The 25,129-nt window shown below is 30.7% G+C and overlaps 1 protein-coding gene across 4 annotated transcripts in view; it reads right to left on the bottom strand.

The window, feature by feature from the left end:
- LOC129907406 (uncharacterized) overlaps positions 1-21,409 on the bottom strand; it is an 86,001-nt gene extending 64,592 nt beyond the window's left edge. For 3 of the 4 annotated variants that reach the window (XM_055983588.1, XM_055983593.1, XM_055983594.1), the window contains exon 1: positions 21,311-21,409. The gene's annotated coding sequence lies outside the window, so the exon portion shown is untranslated. The remainder of the gene's footprint in view (positions 1-21,310) is intronic. The other variant, XM_055983592.1, reaches the window with a different exon arrangement.
- Between the last annotated feature and the right edge of the window lie 3,720 nt (positions 21,410-25,129).

Here is a 25,129-nt window from a genome sequence, read left to right as displayed (position 1 = left end):
TAATGGATTATGATGTGTTGTGTAGTGGAAAGGGAATTATATGACTAAGAAAGTATGAGTTTTGAGAATTTCAATTATGGAATTTTTGAAGTAAAGAATTTGTCTCATATTTGCTTTAAAATATATTTATATAAAATAATATTTTGGGTTACAGGTGTTTTTTTTTTCTCATCAGTTTTCTGACAATGCAAAGTGAATAATTTTTTTACTGTCTTACTATTCCATCTATGAATTTTGCTTCTTTAATGCTTTACAGAATATATGGTAACGGTTAAGAAAACTTAGTATAATTTATTAGCATCGAAATTTTTTAAAAATTTCGTTAACATTCTTTATAAGGTCTTATCGAATTTATCTAGGTATACAGTCTCGGAAGCTGTTAAAGAAGTCTTTCCAAAGTACTCTAAATTCTTTAAGCTTACTTACCGAAGTCTTATCGAAGTTCGCTTAAACTTCTTTTTAACACTTTTGATTAACTTGAAAAAAGTTGTAAGAGATGTTCTAACTTCTATTAGTTTAGAAATCTCTTTGTGATGAAAGCTTTCAAGAAATCATATAGAACCTATTAGCTGTGAAATGTAAAAAAAATAAAAAAAAAAATAGTGTATGTAAATTTCACATTTTTACATATGTACAGACTCAAATGGTCGAATTTTATACTCTGTTCTATAAATTTCGCTTCTATAAAGCTTTATTAATGCTATTACTGCGTCTGTAATTTTAAAAACTAATTTAATAGTTGTCTGAGGACAAGTTGTCATTTCGTGAACATATCAATCCAAGAAAAAAATTGTTTATTGTTTCTATAAAAAGTAATAAGATTTGTTATTTCGGGAACGCAGTTGGTATTTTTTGTTTTTGGGCAAATCAAATTTTTTTTGTTTTTTACAAACACTTTTAAAATAAAAACAGCCTATCTTGTAAGGTATTTATTTTGAAAAAATGTAAAATTTATAAATGACTCTTTGAATTCCTGGAACGCGTATTTTGGGGAATTTTTTCAAGTTACTACTTTGAGAAAATAAGATTTTCGTTTCGTTTATTAAAAATAAAATAACAGTTGTTATCGTTTCATATAAAAATGTACGAGTATAAAATTATTTTTGAATATCCCCAAAAATGGTGAGAGATCCGTTCCCGAAATGAGGTTTTTTTTTAAATAGCTGGATAGATTCTTTTAAATAAGAAACTATACCATGTTGTATTTTTCTAAATTTTGGTGTGTACAAAATAACTTAACATCAAGTGAAGCCCAGACTGACAGCCTCGATCTTTTGGCGTAAGTACATACATATATCATGTAAGATTTAAAAATACTTTCGTGGAAATAAAAAAAGAAAAACAAAAAAAAAGAACGAAAAGCAGACATTAAAATCAATAAATCGACGCAGCCAGAGGCACGTTCGTCTATTATGTAATCTTTTATATGATGGATGGATGACTGGATTTTGCATCCATTTTTTTTGTTGTTGTTGTTTTTGTAGCTTTTTAGAACGAATGACTTGAAAAATTGGCTACTCTCTTAAGTGCATCGCTGCGCAAATGAGTACAAATTTAGAGCACAACGCGCATACTACACATCTTTTTTTCTAGGATGTTTTCTTTATACTTCATTTTTGTAGTATACTCTCGTATGTAGCTTGTTTTAGGTTGTTTTTTGCTTGTTTTTTCATTTAAAAACGAGAATAAAGTAGAAGAGGGTTGAGTTATGGATAGATAAGAAGCAGCAAAAATTATTTGCAGATTGTCGGCAAATATACTTATACACTAACAACAACAACTGGGCTGGCTATAGTAGCTTATAGCAAACTCATGCCGCTTTGTACCTATTAACCTACATTTTAGCCCCATTGCACTGAAGTGAAAATACAACACAGAAAAAATGACTTACACAGATAGTCCGCTGGCGATGCGTGGTTTTTAGAAAAGCAGATGTTTGTTGGATAGTTTTTTTTTTTTTGTAAATTTTAGTTGCACGTTTAGTTTTCTGGTTGTGGAAGATTAAAGATAAAAAAGAAATTAAGTAAGTATCGACGGGGTAATTAGGAAAATTGAAAAGGAGAATTATGGGGCGTATTTAAGTGCAGATGTCTTTAGTTATTCAAAAGGGAAATAATGCAAAATGACTCACTCAACTGAAAGAACAATGTCACTTTGTGAAAATATTGAGAATAGTAAGAACATGAAGTACCTCAAGGTTGACCACAAGGGCCTGTATTTTTTTTTTTCTCATTTTCATTTACTAGACTTAAGTTTATTTTACAAACAAAAAATCAAGGAAAAATCACTTCGTAATGCAATAAATCATAAAACATAAGAAATACATAAATCTTTTAAAAAGAACTCACAAGCTCATAAAAAGGCGTTAACATTGTATTTTTTCATATTTTGTATTTTTTTTTTTGACCATTTATCTTGATTTTTATTATTCTTTAGGAGTCATTTTGAAGACTTAAAAAAACACTTAAACAATTTTAATAAATTAATTTTATCATTTTAAATAAGATGACTGGCTAACTAATTAGCAAAGCCTCTTTTATGTTTTTATGTAAATTAAATTTTGTTTAAATAGTCCGATGCACATGTTGTGTGGCATCAGAATTGTTAAAATGTAAATAATAAATCATAAAACTTGATGTTTTTATTCAACATCAACAAGTATTATAGAGATTTTTAAGAACGTAATGTTATGAGGGGATTTTGTATGATGACGTAAAGTCATTTATGAATTCTTAATAAAATAGAAATCAATAAATGTACAGAATTTTATTGTTGGAAATTTAACTTCTGAGGCAGAACTTTTTAGAACCATAGAAAATAAAACTCACATTATTAAAGCAAACTTCTTGTAAAATAGTAACGAGGTTCTGAGTTCAAATCTAACATTTTAATAGGATCTTTGCTTCAATTACGTTAAAGTATGATCGTAATTCGTAATCGTATCCCGTAATTTGACCCCAGGTTTCGGACTAGTGTACTTCACGTCACCATTATACAGCGTTCAGCACATATGAAACTCTCTTCTGATGACAAAAAAATAAGCTTTTTAAAAAAAAGGAGTACAAATTCAACATCTTCGAGGAAGTTTTTTTTTTCGCTTCTTGGCCAAAGAATGACGATTTTAACCAGATCCTGATAAAATAGTTCAATGCTTAGACAAAACCTTAAAGAAGCACTTTCTTCAGGGGCGTAGCTACTGCTGTATCAGCTGTATTCATAACAGGGCCCACGGAATAAAGGTTCCCGAAAAAAACACAAGACGCGTGTAAAAAAAAAATGTTAGCGCCTGTAAAGGTTTTGAATATTTTTTTAATGCTTCTTAAAAAATTGCAACTTTTCTTGGAGCCGAAATTTAGTTAAAAATTTAAGTTAAATTGAACATTAAGAGCAAAATCGTAGGACCCAGTCAGGCATTTTCTATTATATCAGCACAAATCTGTATGCATCTTCGACCAAGAAAAGTCCCGTAAAGGCTTATTAAGCTATGATGAAGATGGGAGGGCACCCAAAATAATTCGTATACAGGGCTTCCACAGTGCTGGCTACTTCACTGACTTTCTTTCTAAAAATTGGGTAGGGGAAAGGTGCGGACAGTGAGACTGAAAATAAGTACAGTAACGCTAGTTTGGGTCAAAACGTTTATTTCCCCGTCTGCGTTTTTTAATTTTGTCCCGACTTAATTAAAGCTGTCCATTTCCCTACACCGTAAAATATCACACAAAATCAGGTGAAAGTAGTTTTTGGAGTGTTATAAAAAGAGTGTATAACACAAAAAAATCTGGTTAGTGGAGAGAACTTTTTTTACATATGTATTATATTTATATGTTCTTTCATAAAAAAATATCATGTAATTAGAATTCCTTCTTGTTTTTATAATTTTATATTTTCCGAAAAATGACAAAAAGTAAACAGTGAGACATTATGTAAAAGCAAACAGTGAGACATACGATTTTTAAAAAGCAAACAGTGAGACATATAGTTTTTAAAAAAATCTATTATTTTAGAATGTTCAATATGATTTCGAAGTGTTTTTTCTTTCGTTTTTTTTTGGGCTTTTTGTTATTTTTATTTGAAAAAATGGGTTAAATTAATTATTTATATACTTGTCAATTACCTAATTATTTGACGTTTTCGTAAATTTTTTGTTTCACCTGAGAATGTCTCACTGATCGCACCCCTTGCAAACAGTGAGACGTTTTGACTTTTTCTACATTTAAGTCCAATGTAATGCTCTCATTCATTCTTTAACTACAATTTTTTTTTGCAACATTAAGATAAAATGTGTCTTTAACTGTCTTCAAAGTTTTGTTAAGCTATCTTGAAAACATTCTAAGATATAGCAATTTAAAAAAAGGGTGTCTCACTGTCCGCACCTCTCCCCTATAGCTTTTGAACTGCAGAGATATTTCATGATAGTTATTTAAAATCTTGATAAGTTTGTAGTTTGAAATATCCACAAATGAGTTGCTAACAAACTTAAAACTATTTACATAGCTCGAAATTTCTGCAATTTCGGAAGTGATTTTTAAAAAAATTACCAGAATTTCAATTTTTTTATTTAGAGAAGTTTATGTGATATCTTATATTTTTTGACGATTTTTCGTTAAATATTTGTTGTATACAAAAATAGGGTTTAGAAAGAGGTTTGATATAAATTCATACTCTTAAATTCATGAGAGTGTCACAACAAAGAGTAGAACTCATTACTCTTTTTTCACTTGTTGGAATAGTTTCAGATACCGGATAAAATATCAAGTATTCAGATGATTGATAACACCGTCTTGCAAAATGATAAAACAAATGAAAATCCAATTATTTCATTTTACTTTTGATAGAAACTGCACTGTTTTCCAAAAACACACATCTTATTAGGTCAGTAGGAACAACATTTTTCAAAATCATTTCAACTCACAAAAAAAAAAAAAATTAAATATACATAAAACAAACAAACCTTGTGCGTCTTTTTCACAAAATGCGTATAGCATGATGGGGGGGGGGGGGGGGGGGGGAGTTCAACCCCTCAATGATTTTTGTTGTTGTTATTTTCTTAAAGCAAGAGATGCTTGAATGATTGATGATAATTGTCACTTGTATGGACTTGAAGTTCTTTCTTAAAATATAACCATACAAACATTATATAAATTGAATATGTACGTAAAGATGTGAATTTTCATTTGAAAAGATACGAATAAAGTAGGTATACATCTTCTCTATCTCTTCAAAAGACTACAAATAGTCCCCATAATAGATAGATACGCAAGAATTGCCATAAGATGATTGAAGAAAAAAGGCTATTTTTGTATTGTTGTTGTTGTTGTCTGTTGTTTTTCATTTTGTGTGTTGTTAGTGAGTATTTACTTTGAAAAATATATATATATTTAAGTATAGAGAACATTATTGGCACACATATATAAGCATTTTGTCTTAGTTTGGTCTGATTGTTTAATCTTATCTTGACCTAAAGAGATAAATGGAATGATTTGGCTTTGAATTTTTATATTTCATTTAGTATTTTCTATCTATATATGCGAAATAGGAAAGACCACACAATAAAGTGTTTGATAGTGTTGGAGTATTTGACACTTTAAGAAAGTTTCATAAGAATCAACAGGCAGGCAAATAACATTTGACTGCTTACAGAAACCTTAACAGTTTTAAAAAAAATTCTTTGTGAATTTGCGATTTTCAGTGCCTGCTGTTCTTGAAAAACTGACGTCATTGCACAATTTTTAGGATTGGACCTTTATAATATTTCTTCATAAACATCTATTCTTTCAAATGCTCGGTCTTAACATTAAACCTTTTCAAATTTTAAATCTGCTTTCTAAATCAGAGGTCCCTCAAGGCAGTCAATTAGGTCCTCTTCTTATCATTTACTCAACCTGGTACAAACTTTTAATTTTAAATCTGAATACGCCGATTTAAAGTAATATGAAAAAAGAACATGACATTGCGAAGTGTCATTTTGCGAAGTTTTTTATTGCCAATCTCTTCTCAGTAAAATGAATTATTGCGAAACAACAAGTTGCAGGTTTAAAATAATCAAAATTGAAAAATTTGCAACAAGTTTGGCATAATGAGAAAGTTGAGAGTTTTCTATTTACAAACTTCGGGAGAAATAAATATTTTTGTGATAAAATATTGTGAAATAATTACTCATGAACTCCCCATAAATCACTTTTAACTTGAAATCTTTTGGTAAGAAAATTGCATATTGTCCAACACAATCCCAAAAATTAACTGCGCACATATCGCAACTCATTCTCAATATTTTAAAATATTTTTTTTTTTGCTATCATTATTGAATATTTTCAACTACATCCAAAAAAATTAAAAACTGATTTCGCAACTCTAGCAATATTTTATATATGAATAAAAAAAATTTCCTTGTAAATATAATTGGAATAGAAAAAAACTTGGAAACATTTTTATCGATTTCGCAATTTTGAAAGAATTTATTTCACAAATATTTTGCTTCGCAAACTTGCATTCGAAAAAAAAACTGCTTTATGCTATGAGTATGAGTCAAACCAAATATTGAACCGTGCACCGCAATGCAATGCAAATCTTTTTTCAGGTATTTCAAGAGCTTTGCTAATAGTTTCCTTGTAAATAATTAATAAGAAAAAGAAATACATTTTTACTTTGCGATCTTGAAGGAATTAAGGCGATAATTTTTTTTTGCAAATTTTGCGTGAAAACAACAGCACAGAACTTAACTAACTAAGAGCATAGTGCTTATATAAAGTCCAGCAAAGCTTAGAAGTAATAAAAGAATATGACCAATTTTAGTTCGCAAATAAAATTGCGATTCGCAAGGATCATGTTAAACTGAAGCCCTCACATATAAAAAAAAAAAACAAATGCAACACGGAGAAGCATTCAAGTCCAAACAATCCAGTTGGTATTCTGAAAAAGGACGAAATCAACATGCGAAACAACGTTTTGTGGAATGCGAAACAACTTTTTGAATGCGAAATGGTATTTCATACACCAGATCACATTTTGCAAAATTTTTACATGTCATAAGTTACATTTACTAAACAAAAGTCCGTAATTAATGGTAAACTATCTAATAAAATTGAATAAAATGGTTTTATACAAGTTGCGAAATGATCGCATGGTGAAATTAGAAGTTCCTTTTTTTCTTATTCGATCACGCATACGATTACCCGGCCAAACATTCTAAAAATCCATTCAAAACCACAAAGCACTCATATTCTTTTCTTAGATTAAATGATAACTCAATCTAAATGCCAAAATTATTGTGTGTGCTGGTTTGAAATTAATGAAAATTAACACCACGCACAATACCACGGAAACATTACTTAAACTCTCGGGCATCCACATAAAAAACCAGGGCAAATGACAATGACATCGAGTATAGAGACGATGATCGTTAGAACTGAACGACGCACATCGCAAAAGAAGGACAAGATTCCAAAGAAACAGTCTTTTGAATGGTGAGTGAACACAAAGTGCTGCTATGTCTCAATATAATCAAGCCCCAAGAAAAAAAAAGAAAAAAAAAAACGAACATAAAATAACTTCTAGCTTATTTCAGGGGAGGTAATGCTTTGGGGTAACCTCTTGCGAGATCACCGATAAAGTATGCGTTTCAGAAAGAACACTTTGTTTTCTATTTTATATGTCCCATTAATGACGTACATTATAAGTCTATATTCCATGGTCTTCGAATCTTCGATATTACCGAATTCTTCCAAGAACTCTCAAACCAAAGAAGCTTGAAGAAGGAAATTAGTTTTTTTTTATTTGTGTTTATTGTCTTCTTCAAAATTCAGGCCGGCCGATATTTCGAAATTTAGGGTGTGGACATTAAAGCTGTATATCGTCCGCAGATTTCTAATCTTTGTGTGCTGTAATAGCTCGTGTGGTTCCGTTCACCACTATTTATTCATATGGAATTGTGACACGCCACGGGTTTGGTCGTCTGTATAAGTTGTCAAACTAAGCAGCGTATTACCCTTATGATTTGGTTCTTTGTTTCTATATAGACACATCAGAGATTAGAAAGAATGGGGTATAGAGAGTGGAGGATTGGACAAAATGTTTGATGGAGCGAAACCATTAAAGGCTTAGAAAGAAAAGTACCACAAATCGGCCAATCCTCAATTTTTTTTTTTTTTCAAATCCGTGGATTGTTTTTTTTTGTGTTATATAGATGATGGGTCTTCCTGCATAAAACCATCTGTTAACTATAAAGTCGTTATATATGTATCTATGCAAGTGTAGTAAGAGATAAAAAGAACAATTACTGGATGTTATGGTCGAACGAGGGTTTATATTTGATGATGGGAATGGATTGATATAGAGAAAAGCCGTAGCTTTAAAAGGGGATTGATAACATAAAAAAGTTTATTTTTTACAGAGAAATGAGAAGTGGAAGAAAAAGTGATGGTGAAAAATCATTAAAAGTTTTTAAATCGATGATCTAAGGGAGGTGAAATACTTCAACTTAAGACCTTTTACTCAGTTTCACTTGCGTGAAATGTTTACGTTCCACACCTTCTATTTTAGAATCTTGTAGTTCCGTTGACAAATTTTAAGTTTTCCTATTTTATCTTTCTTGTTTTCCTACGATCCACTGGCTTCAAAAGTCGTTTTTGTACGGATAACCGATCTAAACAAGGTGTGGAACGTATTTGTAATTTTTTCTCTTCAGAAAAATTGTACCTACAACAAAAAACCTTTGGCGGTTTCTCCCCATATCTATTAAATCAACTATAAATGATGATTTGACACATGTCACACACATTTCACCATTGTGGAACGTATTCATTTACGATCCACATTCGATATTTTCAAAGTTTAAGGCTAAGAAATCACTTTTGAATATAAATCAGCTACGTTTCTCAGTTTGAATGAACATCAAAAAGTAATAGCAACTCAGTTTTACATTCCACAGCTTTTATTTCTTAAAATGAATACGTTCCACAATCCTTTTTGGATCTTTACAATACGTTAACTCTAGAAAAAAATTAGTTACACAGAAATTTGATATTATATTAATTTATTTAAAACGATCATTTGTGGAATGTATGTGGATTCTTATGTTCCGGTGAATTTTTGACATGATAATACTGTTTTCAATGAATAATGCGAACCCTTTCAAGCTACGCATCTGAATTCTGATGGTGACAGATGCAGCGCAGCAAAGTACTGTACATAAACATAGTTAACAATTTGTGACAAAGAGTCCAATTGTTATATGTATTTCACACAGTTGGGGGGCCAATTGAAATGAGGAAGAGGTCAATGATGTATGGTCCACTCATAATAACACATATATTTCCACAAGAGATATGTCACCACAAAAATAGATGTTAATATTCTATAAACAACTGTGTTAATGACATAACATTCATCAAACCAGAGATGATGGTACTTTCTTATTAAGAAATCGAAAGTGAAGATGAGCCATAAAAAAAATGATGATGATGATGTTGCTAACAAAAAAAAATGAAATCAATTTCTTTACTTAATTTTTTTAAGCGTATCTAATTCTTTTTTATTTTAAAGAGAAAGATAGACAGATAAGTGCAAGTGGACAAGAGGTTAATTTTATATATTTTTTATAATTTTTTTTATGGCAAAAAGCTATAAAAAAAGAAGACAAATAATTTTTTTTTGCTTGTTTGGTGCAAATTTATGTTGATATTTCATCATTTTGACCATGAGGTTTTGGGTTTTATGACAGTTTCTAAAAAAAAAAAATGTCAAGCTAAAGTCTTTGGACTTTTGAGGGACTTTCTTAGACTGATGACTAATAAATTCGCGACGAAAAGAGATAACAATTTCATGGCTACAATGCAATGTAGGTACCTGAGTTGTTGATAGAAGCTTTAGCAAGGCCAGTATCAAATTCAAAAGCTTGAAGGTGAAGGCATTTATCTGCGTTGAGTTTTCTATTCTAAATTCTTAAAACAAATAACGAAATTACATCGATTTTGTGTGTGTTTTTTTTTATAAATTTTGGATTCTGTTCAAAAATATTTTATCGATATAAAGAAATACCTTTAAAATAGAGTTTGGCTTAATATAGCCGAAAGTGAATTGATTTTACCATAATCTCTTTACTATGCTATGAACTATTAAGTCAGAGCTCTGGGTTCAAATCCATCCGCCTCATGATATTCGTTCATATTTAATAGCTGCTTCTCAACAACAGAAGTCATAAAATCCTGCGTTCTACAGGGATCCAAACTAGGACGATTCCTTTTCATCCTCTCAGATCAACACTATTTTGAAAATGCGGCAAGTCTCATATGTTTGCCGGCGATCTCGTGCCTAGACTTTACCCCCGATTCTATAGCTTATTAAAAAAACACTACAACAGTCAAGCTTCTTGGTAGAGTCACTAGAATTCAATGAGCTGTTCCAGTTCAATTTATTATTTATAGAAAGCAAACTTCGATTCTACTGTATGTATAAATTGATACGAAAGGTGTCGGACTCTACCAGAGGACTAAGCTGTTCCTTTATAAGCAACTTAAAAATCACAATGTCACCTACAACTTACCACAGGGTAGGAGACTGATTCTATAAAGCTTTATATCAGTTACAGTAGCACCTATAAAGCTTAAAGGGGGCAAAATTGTTAATAGGGAGGTTTTGAAAGTAATATTTTCCGAATTCGTTCTGTGTAAAAGATGTCATTCTGATGAACAAAAAATAGTAAATACATTAGAAACTTTTTTCTTGCTAAATTAATTTAACGACAGAAACAAAAAATATTTTCTCAGAAGAAAACTCAAGAGAATTAATTGGTTACACGTAAAATTTTTATTTCAATAATTCCCTGTTAAGATATCTTATATCCAGGTTAGTCGCATGTGCAAGAATCAGTTTGCGTTTTTCAGTGTTCTTTGATGCGATACCAAAGATCATGATGTGACATAGAAATTGGATTCTTAATGAAGTTATCCAATATTTTCACACAATCTTCTGTTAAACATTAAATCCCCTTAAGCATCTTTATATTCTTTAACAATTGTCCTCTTATTACTTTCCAAACTTAACATTTGACACCATATTACTTTGCCTTATTAATCTGTCATTTTTTTTAGACAAAGAAATCTTTAAGAGAATATTGCAACCTTATATCAATCTGTTTTGGAATCGTCAACAATTGTTTTGTTGTGACTCTTATATGTGTCGCTTGTCAACGTGCAACACAGTGTTTTTTTTAATCAGATATCCAACCAAACAAAACACTTGAACTTAATCTGCATCTGTTGAATACATTTGAAAAACACAGCAGCAACTCTCAACTACTCGTCGTGTCGTTCTACACTAAAAAATGTAAAATAAAACAAGCAAAAGAATTTAATTCCATTTAATCCCTCTTGTCCACCGCATGATCAGAATTTTATTTTTTGCAGACAAACCCAGACGGATATTTTTTTTTTTTTGCTTCTATTTTTGTTATTTCTTCACACCCCAGAGTTATAAGCAAACACACGGAACCGGACGTGACACTGTTTTTGCTGTAAACAATGTGGGATGAGTTAGAAAACATCATGGTAAATATTTGATTTTTAGATGCGGGGCATTGTTTATTCTATATCCATCCACTATGATGATGCTTCTTCTTCTAGGAATGCAAAGAAGGGTTAATAGGTCATCTCTTTTTTTTCAACAAAAAAGTTACAGAGTTAATAGTGTTGAGGTAGGTTATTGGAAGCAATTAAGCTTGATGCATAGTATCAATGGTTTCCGTGAAAGAAAAAGCTGTTATTAAATCAACACAATTTCAGAATGATGATGATAAGTAACTATTGAAATCAGTTTGTGTTGAAACGACAATATTATTAGTCCTAAAAGACTTGGCGAAAAAGCCTTATTTCTGTCATTTCCGTGGTTATATTATATTAATCAGTTCCTTGCTGGGATCAGTGCTGTTGGACTTTAATGTCTTTTCTAAGTCTTTAGTTTCTAGAAAAGTGTTGGGAGGTGTGCATTTACTTGTCACAAATTAAAAGTGTCTTTATAAGGGTGAAAATACATTTGTTTTGAATTGTGAATACAATATTCGAATTCCTCGGAATATTCTTCATCAATTTCATATATGATTCTCTATAAAATAGTGAGACCGAAAAAAGTTCTAGCGACATGAAAAAGTATAAACCAAATTCGCAAAAAAGATGTGTGCCTACAGAGGGTTAAACCTTCTTTTTTAACAAAGTTCCAACTGATGTACCAATGCTTATTTACCGAAGCTATTTCCTTCTGTCGATGAAACAACACTTGTTTCCTAGGCCATACCTGCTGATCTACATTTCAACTGCTGAATTACCAAAAAAGCTTTTACAAGTCTGCTATAGTGGTATCCAGTCCAGGTGTTGTACCTGAGCTACTGCTAATTGATGCTGATTTAGAAGGCTTTATTAATACTATTTCCAGCTATCAATAAAACCAATAGGAGGCTTTCTAATAGCTGCTGATGTACCTGATCTGATGCTCTTTGTATAAAGTAAGAGCTTTTGGACTTTTATTTCTGCTGAAAATATGCTAGAATGATAATGGAAATCTGGATTAAAACTCTTGAAGATTGCTTGCTTGTGCAACAATCTATTTTTTTTATAATAAAATTATACGGGAAATATTAGAGTTTGCCTTCGGAAACTGATTTGGTGGAACGAGAACAAGATGTTAGAAATAGTGCTGACATTTTATCAAACCAAATTTTAATTTATACGTCTTTTAAGAACAAGAAACCAAGAACCAACTCTCAAAAAGTTTACTACGTTCCACTGACTTTTCTCCCAAAAGTTGTCTTTCCAAAACCTTAATAACTTGTCTTTAAAATTCTTAAGGTGTTTCTTCTTTTCAATAAACGTGTTAATGTCATTTCTTCCAATAAGTCGCAGTCGTCTGCAGCAGGTCTTTATTATATCTTTTCTAAGAAAACCACATCTTCATTTCTAATGACACACTATAAATAAATAAACCACCAACACACGCTTAAAATGGAAGCTTATAAAAAAAAAACTTCAGTCAAGGTCACTTCTTTCTAATTCTCTGTAATTTTGTGTTTATTTTTGTCTATAATCCATAAAAAGAACAACAATGAAATTTTTATTTAAAAGAATTCTTGTCAACTGGCTTAAAACATCTTCATTCTTTATAAAATTAATTTCCAAACCATTTTTGTTAACTTCTTCTTCGTCTTCATCGTCGACGATGATGACAATGATAATTTTTGATGACGTGATTATGTTTTCTATAAACTAATTGGTGCTATTAATGTGTACACCGTATAAGTTTGACAAATTGATTGCTTTTGTGCGGTTTGTTTATTTCTTCTTCTTTTTCTAAATATCACTTTATAACACAAAAAAGAAAACAAAAAAAAAAACTCAAGAACAAGCAAGTTAGTGAAGAAATTCAATTAAATATTTATAAAAGAATGCAAAAAAGGGAGTAAAAAGTATTTAAGGAAGGGGAAAACTACTATAATACTTCAAACGCATAGAACCACAAGTAAGTTTATTTCTTTCATTCTCTTGTGGACACTTGGAGGGTGGTATAGTAGACCAGTGGCAATTGTGGTCAACACTCAAGGGAAAGAAAAAAAGAAAACTGATATATAGCAAGGGTGATGCGTCATGAAGAAGACATTAGCTGAAGAATCGATATTTTTTTTGCTTTTGTTTTTGCTTGGCGTCATGGTTAAGAAAAGAGAAAATAAAAGGAGACAAATAAATTCAACAAGTACCAAAGTTTTTACGTTCATTAAACTGTTGATTCAGATTTCGACTGTTGGGTCTTCATCTTGAGAATTTGCTTAAGGATGATGTAATGAAAAAGGGTGGGACTATATTCAATTTATAAGAGGTTATTGTCATTAAAAAACGTATATTTAACAAAAAAAAATTAATAGAATTCTTTAAATCTTTCTTGAATTTTTTTAACTATACTATGAATCAAATGGATATCTATAGCGATAGACCATGAAACCATGAATATGGAGAAGAATCATGGTTCAACTCTCCTTAATTCGCTATAGGAGTTCGATAAAACTTCGAAAAGGTTTTTCTTGTAATAAACATAAAACAAGCTTAACCGAAGCTTTATTGATTTGATATCTGATATTTGACATTTTACCGAAATGCGCTAAGACTTTCTTAAAAGCTTATAATCTTCTTATAAAAGCCTTAAAGTAGCTTTATAGAAGCAGTAAATTCTAGATTTAATTTTTTTATCGGTGTTGCAATATAAATCACTTGGATGACTGCTTGCCGGAAGCAGGACAAAACGGCTGATTTTTAAAGAAAGATACCAATAATTATTTGACCGGCTTCACTTAAGAGGTAAATTTCAAGAACAGTGTTAGTCCTAAGTTTTTTTTTAGAGTGAATTCAATATTATGAAAATAAAAAACTTGTTCAAGAACTCAGTCCAGCTATAATGACTGGCAGCTCCGGAGAGAATTCAAAGCCCCGAAGTGCCTGAAAAAGTCAAGAATTTAGTACATAGTTTGTACAATCATTTTTAGGACACCAACCAACTCACCAAATTAAAAATTCCGAAAATCCAGAATCACGAAATTCCAAAGTTATATAAAAAAAAACATGGAGGTTTTTGGAATTTCGAGTATTTCTAAATATTGGATTTTTGGGACTTTGTTTTTGTTGCCGATATAGGTACTATAGGGCAAGTTTAGGATTCGTAAAAAAAATCGAACTCGATATAACAATTTTACATGACATTACAATGATGGAGAATGCCAAAAAAGTGGGTCCGGCAATTCTGTCTGTCTGTGTGTCTGTCTCTATCTGGAGCTGTAGCCTAAACAAGTGAAGTGATTTTCTTCAAACTTGGTAGTTAACAGTTTTTGGTGATTCCCTAGAGGGGAAATTGAAATTTTTTTTTTATGACCACGTTACCATATAACGGAAATACAAAAGTTATTTTTTTTTTCAAAAACGGCTCAAACGATTTTGATTCAAATTTTTGTTTGTTGTAGCCAACTTTTAAAATAAAAAAAATATTTTTTGTACCGTTATTAACGGTACCTGTCATAGAACGGTTTTTTTCGTTTCTGAATATCTCGTACAACATTAACCCGATTTTAATGAAAATTTTTATACAAAAGTGTTTAAGCAAAAGTAATATTAAAATTTTCAAAAAACGCATTTTTGGATTTTTAAAAAATATTTCAAAAATTTTTTTTTTGAAAATCAATTTTTTGAAAACGGATTAATGAAAAAATTTGAAATTTAGTTTTTATGTGTAAATTAATTATTTCTTCAAAATGGCATACCAACTATTTTTTTGAAAAATGTTAGACATTTTTTATATATAAAATATTATTTTTTAAAAAACGGCTCCTACGATTTTCGAAAATTTTTTTCTAAAAATAGCTTTTTATACAAGTAATAAAATGGCATACTTGGTTTTTTTTTTTTTAAACATCATTTAAAACGATGTTTAATTAATTATTAGAAATTCTTGGAAATATCAAATTTTTCCTAATTTTCTTGAATAAAAAGCTTTAACATTGGAGTTACTTTAAGCATAAGAGCAAGTACGTGCGACCCCAGTCGTGCATTTAATTTTTTTTTTTTTGATTTTGGATTTTCAGTATTTTTTAGAATTTCGAATTTTGGAATTCTGAACTTTCGGGATTTTCGATTTTTTAATTTTTGATTTTCAAGGTTCTGGTTTTACTCGGTTTTGTCCATCTTCATAATCATTTTTTGTCCAATGTGCGCAATCATTCTCAGGACAGCATCCAACTCACCATCAAGAATCACGAAATTCCAAAGTTGCAAAATATATATATATAAAAAAAAATATGGTGGATTTTGGAATTTCGAGTATTTCCAAACATTGGATTTTTTTTTATTTGGATTTTCAGTATTTTCTAGCTAAATTCTGGAATTTTCTGGAACTTTCTCTGAACTTTCGGGATTTTTAATTTTCGAGGTTCTGGTTTTTCTTGGTTTTGTCCATCTCCATGAAAAAGCCTTTTACATTGACCGATGGGCAAAGAACAACAGCTTAGAAAAAACTATGATAAGAATGGAATAATTTCAGTCAAAAGACTCCGATACTAATCAACAAGTCCGGACATCAAGGTTGCCAGCTTGTTTAACAGTATTTCATTTAATCTAAGTGCCCGAAATTCAGCTTTATTTCGTTCAGTATTAATTTTTTCGTTAAGATTTGCTTTATTTCTAAAAAGAAGAGTTAGTGATAAAACATACAAATTATATTATTAGTGTTTTACCCGAACCTTCAATTTAAAAAAATATAGCCTACAGTGACATCTACTAAAATGTTAATAATTCAGAAGCAATTTAATACCTAGCTTTTGTGATTTCGTAATCGAAAAAATTGAAGAAATAAATTAAATCATCCCAAACGATAAGGCACAAACCATGCATCATCAACCACTCCTCCATAATATCCAACATCTCCATATTGTATAGGTTTACAAGCTTAACCGTCTTTTTTTTTTCTATAGGAGTAAAAAATTTGATCCGATCTTTTTTTTGTTCCCATAATGACCGTCATCCATACCAATCTGCCAATCGAGACGACAAATATATATAGAATATACATTTGTATCTTCGCCTTTTTGTGTTGCCGCTCGATCGCCCAAAGTCAATAGGTCGCAAATATGTTATGTTCACGTAACATTACCGACATTTGTCACAGCTTATAATACATTTCTCAAAGATCGATCTGGTTGATCAACGATTGTCGTATTGCTTACTCTTTGAAAAAAAAACTCCAATTACTCCAGATATGTCGGAGAAATAAAATAAATGTCCAAAACCGTCTTAGTCGACGTTCGTTCCAAGGAAGAGTTATAGTTGCATCTATTTATCGAGAATAAATTTATAACACGTGTGCTGACTGCTGCTTCGATGTGTTGTGCATCTTCTGCGTTCTAATTTCAAACCAACTGATATATTTACACAACCGATTTCGGTTGTAATGGCGAAGCGCATCGGCACATCTAAGCAACACACAGCAGCAAGCAGAAATAAGGTAGAGTCTTGATATATGTAACTAATAGATAGATGGTTTTTCAAATGGAAGTAGTAGCTTGATATACAACCACGCCCGGAAATCGAGATCGTGATGAAAGTGTGGAATTATTATTATTATTCTGGTTCGGTTTGAATCTATAAGATATATCGAGGCAGAATGAAAAAAAAAAAAAAAAACAACACTCATCATCGTCAACACCGCAGAATAATCATCAACCAAACACTTGAGAGATGGTGCGCATTTGTTAATAATAATTAAGAAAAAAAAAATGAGAAAAAAAAATTAACATTAAACTTGCACATGGATGGAATGCAGCAGCAGCTTGCAGGCGCAAAGCTAGCCTATAACAAATAAGAGTATCTATCTCAATGTCATACATTCTTTGGTGTGAGCTAATAAAATGTAGTTATAAGATACTCTCATTCACATCATCATCCCACACAAATTTTGTATATACCTCTATGAAAAGTTACAACACATAAGTTTTTTTTTTATTTTACGACGAATGGTGCGGTCTATTTCTTTAGATCGCGGTTAATAGTTTAATTGTTGCGGCAAGTTATATTTATTTAAAGAAAATAAAAAAAATTAAGGGGAATCGGAATGGAAAAACCCCCTTTCTTCTGTATCAAAATGATAGAGACAAAAAAAAAAAGAAGGAGGAGGAAATCTAACATTTAAACACGGAATATTTTCATCAATTTTACTTAAAAGCACTTAATAGATTCGAGGACGAGTCGAATAGATGCCAAAAAGTACAAACAGAGTTAGCTTGAGTTTTTTTTTCTTTATTCTTCTTTTTTCTTTTTTTCTGTGATGTAATAGTACGGAATCAGGAATGAAAGAATTCTTCAAGAATCGGCGGACATTATGAAGAATTATAGTCTCGGAAGTTAGGTTATCCAAGGATTTTAAAAATTTTTCATAAGAACAATGAGTTTCAACGAAACATCCACACGATCTCCTGAACCGATTTTGACCGAATTTTTCATTTTCCTGCATTTTAGAATGATCCAACTAAAAATTCTGCTTTTATAAGGCTTTAAAGAAGCTACAGTAGCATTATGTAAGACTTTTTAGAAGCAGTATTATTAGTTGAGGGATGCATAACGGCCATTTCAAAGTAACGCAGATGACATAATATAGACAATTGTTATCCAGTGACTTGGTGAGTCTTAAAAGCTCAGTAGTTGATGGACTAAATTAAGTTTCATAAAAAACTAATTAAAGGTAGACACTTAAGATCTTCTCCGTTACTGTCTTTAAAAAAATACTGCAAAATTTATTGGTTAAAAGATAGTTCTCCTCAGGTAACGCTGCGTTGCACAGTGTGGCCAATCACGAATCTAGCTGGACAAAATTAATAACTCGAGTTAAATCGACTTTTTTTCAAAACAGTTTTAAAAAAATGAATGTGAATAGATAAATCAATAATTTCTGCAAAAAGTGGGTCAAAATAGTGATGAAGAAAATGCATTTTTGAATTTATGTTTCTGTAAACATACCTATTCTCTGATTGGATATACTTAATTATTTAAAAAAACGCTTGAAAAATCTCAATAAATAAAAACCCTATTGCTATTCACGAAAAAAGAGAGGCAGAATAATTAGTTTTTATTAAGAAATAGAACTTTTACACACGTTTTTGACAGGTGACATATATGATTTATTTGTCAATATCATGCTTTAAATTAAAATTTTAGCAATGATTTTAATTATATATGTTTCCCAAACATAAAAAATGGCATCACCTTTAAAAATATCTGCAGATAATTTAAAAAAGTAACTCCTTTTCGTGCGATGCAAACTTAAAACTTAAGGGCCTATTAAAAACAGCTGTGTTTATATTACCTTCGATGTTTTTCAAGCTAATAATTCTCTAAATTTCTTCGTGACCCTATTTCTGGCCTTTTACACTTGCTTGCTTTTTGCATTTAACTTTTTTTAGGTGTTCCGACAGAAAAGCATCATTCATCAATGATAATGCCTCATTAGTTGAAAATTCCAGTGGTTTAGTGGTTCCAGAGGATCAGACCTTAATCTTTTATACATTTTGATCCTCCACTCAAAGAAAATTTCGTTAAATCCTTTACGGTTTTATTGGAATATGCTTTTTTAATTTTGCGGAGAGCGATTCTACTGATTTAAACTATTTCTAATGGATAGGTGCACTTTTAACCTTCCGTTTGTTATATTTTTCCCGTTTTTTTAATTTTTAAAAATTCTTTTCTTCTTTGTTTTACTATCTACTGTTTTTTTTTATTTAGTTACCACATAATATTGGTCAAGCAAAATGGAATTCAGTTTAAAGAGCGGTCCAAAGTGTCTTCCACCTTTTTTGTTTTTTTTTTTCGCTTAACTTGAAGAACAAAACTTTTATATATGTTTTTAATTTTTATTTATTGTCAAAAATGTTCCAAAGATGATACCTGCTCATTGAAAGTACAAAAAAACTGTCTTTTCGATCTTATTTGGCAGTTTTGACACATTTTTCGAAAATTTGTTTTTTTTGAAAATCTTGACTTCATTTTGAAAAGTGAAAAAAGTTGTATGGCGGTCGAGAAAACGCGAGACATGTAAATAGCTAATCTCAATGACAACACTCCACAATACATTAATTAATTAATTTCAGACCGGAAAAATGCGGAAAAATTAACTTTACCTCTAATTGAAAAACAAAGATATTTTTTTTTGTACTTCCTAGCCTCCTTACAGAATTTTTTTTTTTAATAGTTGCAATAATAATTAATAAATAAAAATTATAATAATTTACCCTCAAATGTAGATTAACAATTAAAAAAAACAATTACAACAAAAAAACTACCACAGCGTTTTTAATCGTCAACCAAACTCAAGCGAAAAATAGAATACTTTGTATTATCTCCATCCAACTGTTGACAAGAACCAACTTTCAAGCTTAGCTTACGCTAATCCGAGATGAAAACCAAAATACCAAACATGAATTACAGTTACCCATTGTATTGAGAAGCTCAACTCATGATTTAAAATCATGTGGCTAAACTTTTTTTTTTCTATTTTGTCCAGTCAGATTGGCGAATTACCACACTGTGCGTTGGGTGGTTTTTTGAAATTCAAATTTTTCACTATTTGAAGTGAAAAACAGTGTTATTTCTGATTGTAAAAAAGGAGTTATAAATAGATTTGATTTAGTGCGATACTTTGTAAATTATTCACAAAAATATGTAGTACGTAACATCGTAAATTATGTTAATAAACAGTGCGTTACCTCATAAATTTCTTTACAGAAACAGTGCGTTACTTCTTAAATTATGTACAGACATAGTGCGTTACCTCTTTTATTATATAGAGTTACCTAAAATGCAAAAAAAAAAAACTGTTAAAAAAAATAAAAGTTTTGTTGAGCAGCTTTTTGTATGACAAACACTTTAGACTTAGTAACAAAATTTTAAAATCGAATCTTTTGAAAAAATGACTGAGTTTTACGGTAGAATAAAAAATTATAAATATTTTTTGTTTGCATCATTTCCTCCCAGACTATTAAAAAGATGACATACAAAATTCGTATGGTTATTGTGTTTATAAGGAAGGCTAGTAAACCATATTCTGGCGTGACATGAATTAAGATGCATCTAGGAAGTGTTAAGGCTATTACATGACATAAAGTGACTTTCAGAACAATTGTCTTAGATGTATTATTTGACGGAGATAAAATAAATTGATGTTTCTTTAATATAAACATATTTTGGATTTTAGAGAATTGAAAAAAAAGTGTTGTCACTAACATTTTGTTCTGTAAAAGAAAATGGGCATAAGCAATTCCTCCCTTCAAGCAAGAAAACGGAGTTCAGAAAAGACACTCCGACCTCCGACCGAGAAAAGCGGGGTTGCACTCACACACTTGCAACTTTTTGTGTATGAGCACAAAGTCGAAGGAGAAATCGAGGTGAAAAAACCAATACATATAAAATCGGCTCAGCGGTGATTATAATTTCCATACTAATTTGAGCCGCCTTGGGACCAGTTTCTGAGCCGAAGTCGGACTCAACTCCGCCTGAGGCGGAGCGGATTCGGACCGAGGTCGGACTTGTTTGCTTGAAGGGCTATGACTTCCGAGTGACATTATTATCTTGACATTTTCAATTTCTACCTCGACTATTCTTGGGCAAATAATTCAATACAAACTACAAATTCGCAAAATCAAAATCACACACACATATAAAAAAAAAACAATTCTTCATTCATTCATAATTTTAAGTTTAATTTTTGTTTTTCAATTTTAAAATATTAATTTATAAAAGCTTACCATTTTGATGATTTTGTATAAAGTTTATTGACAAAAATGTGATTAAAGAACACATTGAATATTAACAAACAATTTAACTCGTAGTTATAGTTGATTGCTGAAATAGAAGAAAAAAAAAACAATATTAAAGCACTAAACTTAATAAAATACAAATAAAATCAATAAATTTGGTATGCTTAAAATTAAATGAAGTAAATTTTTTCTTAAAACAATAATTTTATCTTAAATTTATTTCTTATTGTTCAAAAAGTGCAAACAAGTGTTTACTCATTTTTGTTAATTAATTTTTTTTATTTTAATATAATATTTCTTTGTCATTTCGGGAACGCATTTAACAGATTTTGCTTATTTATAAATTATTTATTTTTATGGAGTTCGTGTTATAGATGACGTTTTATCAAAATTTATCGTTCGATATTGAACAAAAAAAAAAAAAAATTATTACGGGAACGCTCACAGATATAACATGTCGGCTCTCCCTCGTTAACTATAAAATTTTCAATAAGATTTTAAAATAATTAAAGGAACTCTTACATTTTTCCACTTAACAAAGCATAAAAGTGATTCTGATCCTAAAAATGAGGAAATAAGCGTTCCTGGACTGGAGTGACACTTCTAATTCTTTTAGACACTAAGAAACTAAATTAAAATATTTAATTTTGTTGTATTTTAAAATAGCGCCATTAGTCACTTTGGATTTTAGGGATTTTGCGGTTGTGGAAGTAAAAATAAAATATTCCAATTCTAGCAACCTATTAAAGACACGCTCAGTTTTAGTTTTTTGTGCAAAGTCAAGCCCTGTATTTCGCGGCAAAACATATCAACAAGGTTACCAATATTAATTTTAAAAATATGTTTTGTTTGTGACAACGCAAAGTTCTTTCGAATGCAAAGCCAAGTTAGAAGCAATAATCATAAAAAAAACAGCAACAACAAATAATAATAATAATTATATTCTCAAGACGATTTTTCCTTATGCACCTTGAAAAATTGGCACTGCGCGAGTAGACTTGGTATTAGCTTTATACTACTATTATAATGACAGCCAACTTAAATAGTTTATATGACACTTTTGTGTCCAACTAAACGCGTCAAGTTATTATGCACTCGAAAAAGTATATATCAGTTAAGAGATGTCAAGTCTTTTGGTAATGACACTGCTGAACTTTTTTTTTTCTTAATGGTTTTTAATGGAGTTTAAGATTGTCATTTGAATTTTTTTTTTTGTATAAGAAAATAAAAAAAAAAATTCATTGGCACTTTTAGTGATTCGCTGTGATATGTTGTGGTTGACAATTTAATGTCAAATTTACGAGTTTTAGTTGGTGTTTTTTTTTAATGCCATTTGGCAATTATGTGTGTGACAGTGATGTGTGTTCGTTGTAATTGTTAATTTAGATTCAGAATTTTGTATGTTTCTGAGAGTAAGGAAAATGCATTTCTGTAGCACAATAGTTGTCACAGGGGCATTCATTCCAGAAAAAAAAAAAAAACTTAACGAAACTCAAATTGATGTTATAATAGTTCACAAAAACAGTGAATTTTTATGTAAACAGCGCTGATTTGAATATTATAGTTCAATTTTTAGTTAGAGAAAAACCCACTCTTCCATTATGTATGCGAAAACTTAACGAACATTCAGAGAGCGTATTCATAGCTCATACAAAGATAGATTTTGTACGAACTCTTCTGTGTATTAAATTCTGACAATTTCAAGAGTTGTTTATTCAGTTTTTATTCACAAAAATACATTTTTTTTCTTTCAAAAATGCAAGAAAAACTTAACGAAACAACCATATGCTATGTTGAAATTTTATACAAAAAATTAATTAGTGCGCCCAGTGTGTCTCTCCAAGTTATTCCTATAATTCCAGCAATTCCAAATATTTTATAAGAAATGAATAGGAAACTTAACGAAAACACTTTACTTGTAAGTTACAATGGCGTGAATTTGAAACACCACTGCTGCTTCCTATTTTCAAATAAAGTTTTGAGTTTTATTTAGAGACGATGATGAACTGTGTGTAACTAAGTGAAAACTTAACGAAACTAAACTGAACTATTTTTTTAAGGCCATTCGTTCGTGTGCTTAAGTTTTTTTGGCTTTAAATTCATTGTAACATCATTCACAGCTTGAAAAATGCATGAAAAAAAACTTAACGAAACGTCATTCACATAATGAAAAATGCATGAAAAAACTTAACGAAACTTCTAATATGGGTAAGATAGCTAAGGCAGATGATTATATCACTTCTTTTTATTCAGAAAAGACGATCATTTCCGTGAAACATGCAAATAAAAACTTAACGAAACTACTTAAAGCAGACCTTTTTGGTGTTAGCTGTTGAATTTGTGCTAGTTAGAAAAACCATCGAAGAATATATAATTTAAATGAGGGAATACCCTTTGTTCAACAAATTGACCCCTAGCTCATAAACACAAATAAATAAAAATCCCCCTCCGTTCATTTGAACTACGATGAATATAAAATATAATTGAAGACATTAAAGTCACCAAGACAACTGTGGTAATGCTTACAAATATAATTGCATCAATCAGCTTTTATACAGGGAGACAACAAACAAAAAAAAAGAAAACAAAGAAATATTTCATAGCAACGAGGAAAATCAACTACCAACGGAAGAAGGAGAAAGAATCCTTTTCTTTTCCCACAAAGGACAAGACTTCTTTTTCTGCAGTGATTTCCATCAATGCTACAAGCAAACAATATAAATTGTAGAAAGTGGAGGAAACTCATCGAAGGACATTTTCTCGAAAACTCCCACAACTATACAGTGCTTCCATCTTTAGCCAATATTATCAAATTGTTAAAGCCAACCCATGTGATGGCAGCGGTAGAATAGAGAAACTAGATATAATATGACCTTCGTGCTTGATGTTACTTAAGAAAAAAAAAACTTGGCAAAGTCTCCTTGACAAAAAAAAAAAAACAAGAAATCCTTTTCCATACTTTTTGACACGACAGCAGAGAAAACAGAGTGTATATCAAGTGATTTACTATCAGGCCGAATAACCTTGCTTGTCGATGTCCCTCAACCCCCTCTCCATCTAAATAAACCCCTCAAAAAAAGTATGTCTTCTTTAAAAACACTCAAAAAGTCAAATGTGACAGATAGAATGTATGTTCAACAAAATGCTGCAACTTCTGCAAACAATTCTAGAGGACGAATGGCGTCGTCATGATGATGATGATGGGGAGATGACCTCTATTTTCCTTTTTGACACCATCATCATCATCATCATGGATGTTAAGAAGATTGCCTAAGGAAATAAACAAAAAAACTAAAAAACCCCCATTGACATTTTAAATACCCAAATGCTGAGTGATGTGAGAGAGAAAGTGAGATATGAGAACTGTCAAAGACCTGGATTTTTTGTGCGTCATTCGCTCCCTCTTTCGTCTGAAAATTGAAACACATGAAGAATCGTGTGCGTTCTGGGTGCTGTGAGTTTGACAAAGAATAAGGCATTTTGCATATTTTATGCTTTTTGAGGCTCCCATATCTCCTCTGCTCTCACTCTGAAAATGATGATGATATTTTATCACATCTTTAACGAATTCCTTTTGGCATGTTATCTTTAAAACAGGAGAGAAGTAGATCCCAAAGAATGTGAGAATGATCTCTCTGTGTGTGTCAGTGTCAATGTTTTGTTTAGCGTTGTTTGTGCCTCTTGAAAGAAAAAGAATATCATAACCTCAATCACACATTCATGGTTTAAACATTTGAAAAAAAAAAAAAACGTCAAGGCGTCTCGACTGTCGCGCGATAGGGTGTCAAATTTTATGCGCTTGCTATT

The sequence above is a fragment of the Episyrphus balteatus genome, chromosome 1 (assembly GCF_945859705.1).
Source record: "Episyrphus balteatus chromosome 1, idEpiBalt1.1, whole genome shotgun sequence".
Classification (NCBI taxonomy): domain Eukaryota; kingdom Metazoa; phylum Arthropoda; class Insecta; order Diptera; family Syrphidae; genus Episyrphus; species Episyrphus balteatus.
The sequence above is the reverse complement of the archived record's forward strand: the minus strand, read 5'-3'. Positions and strand labels throughout refer to the sequence as shown.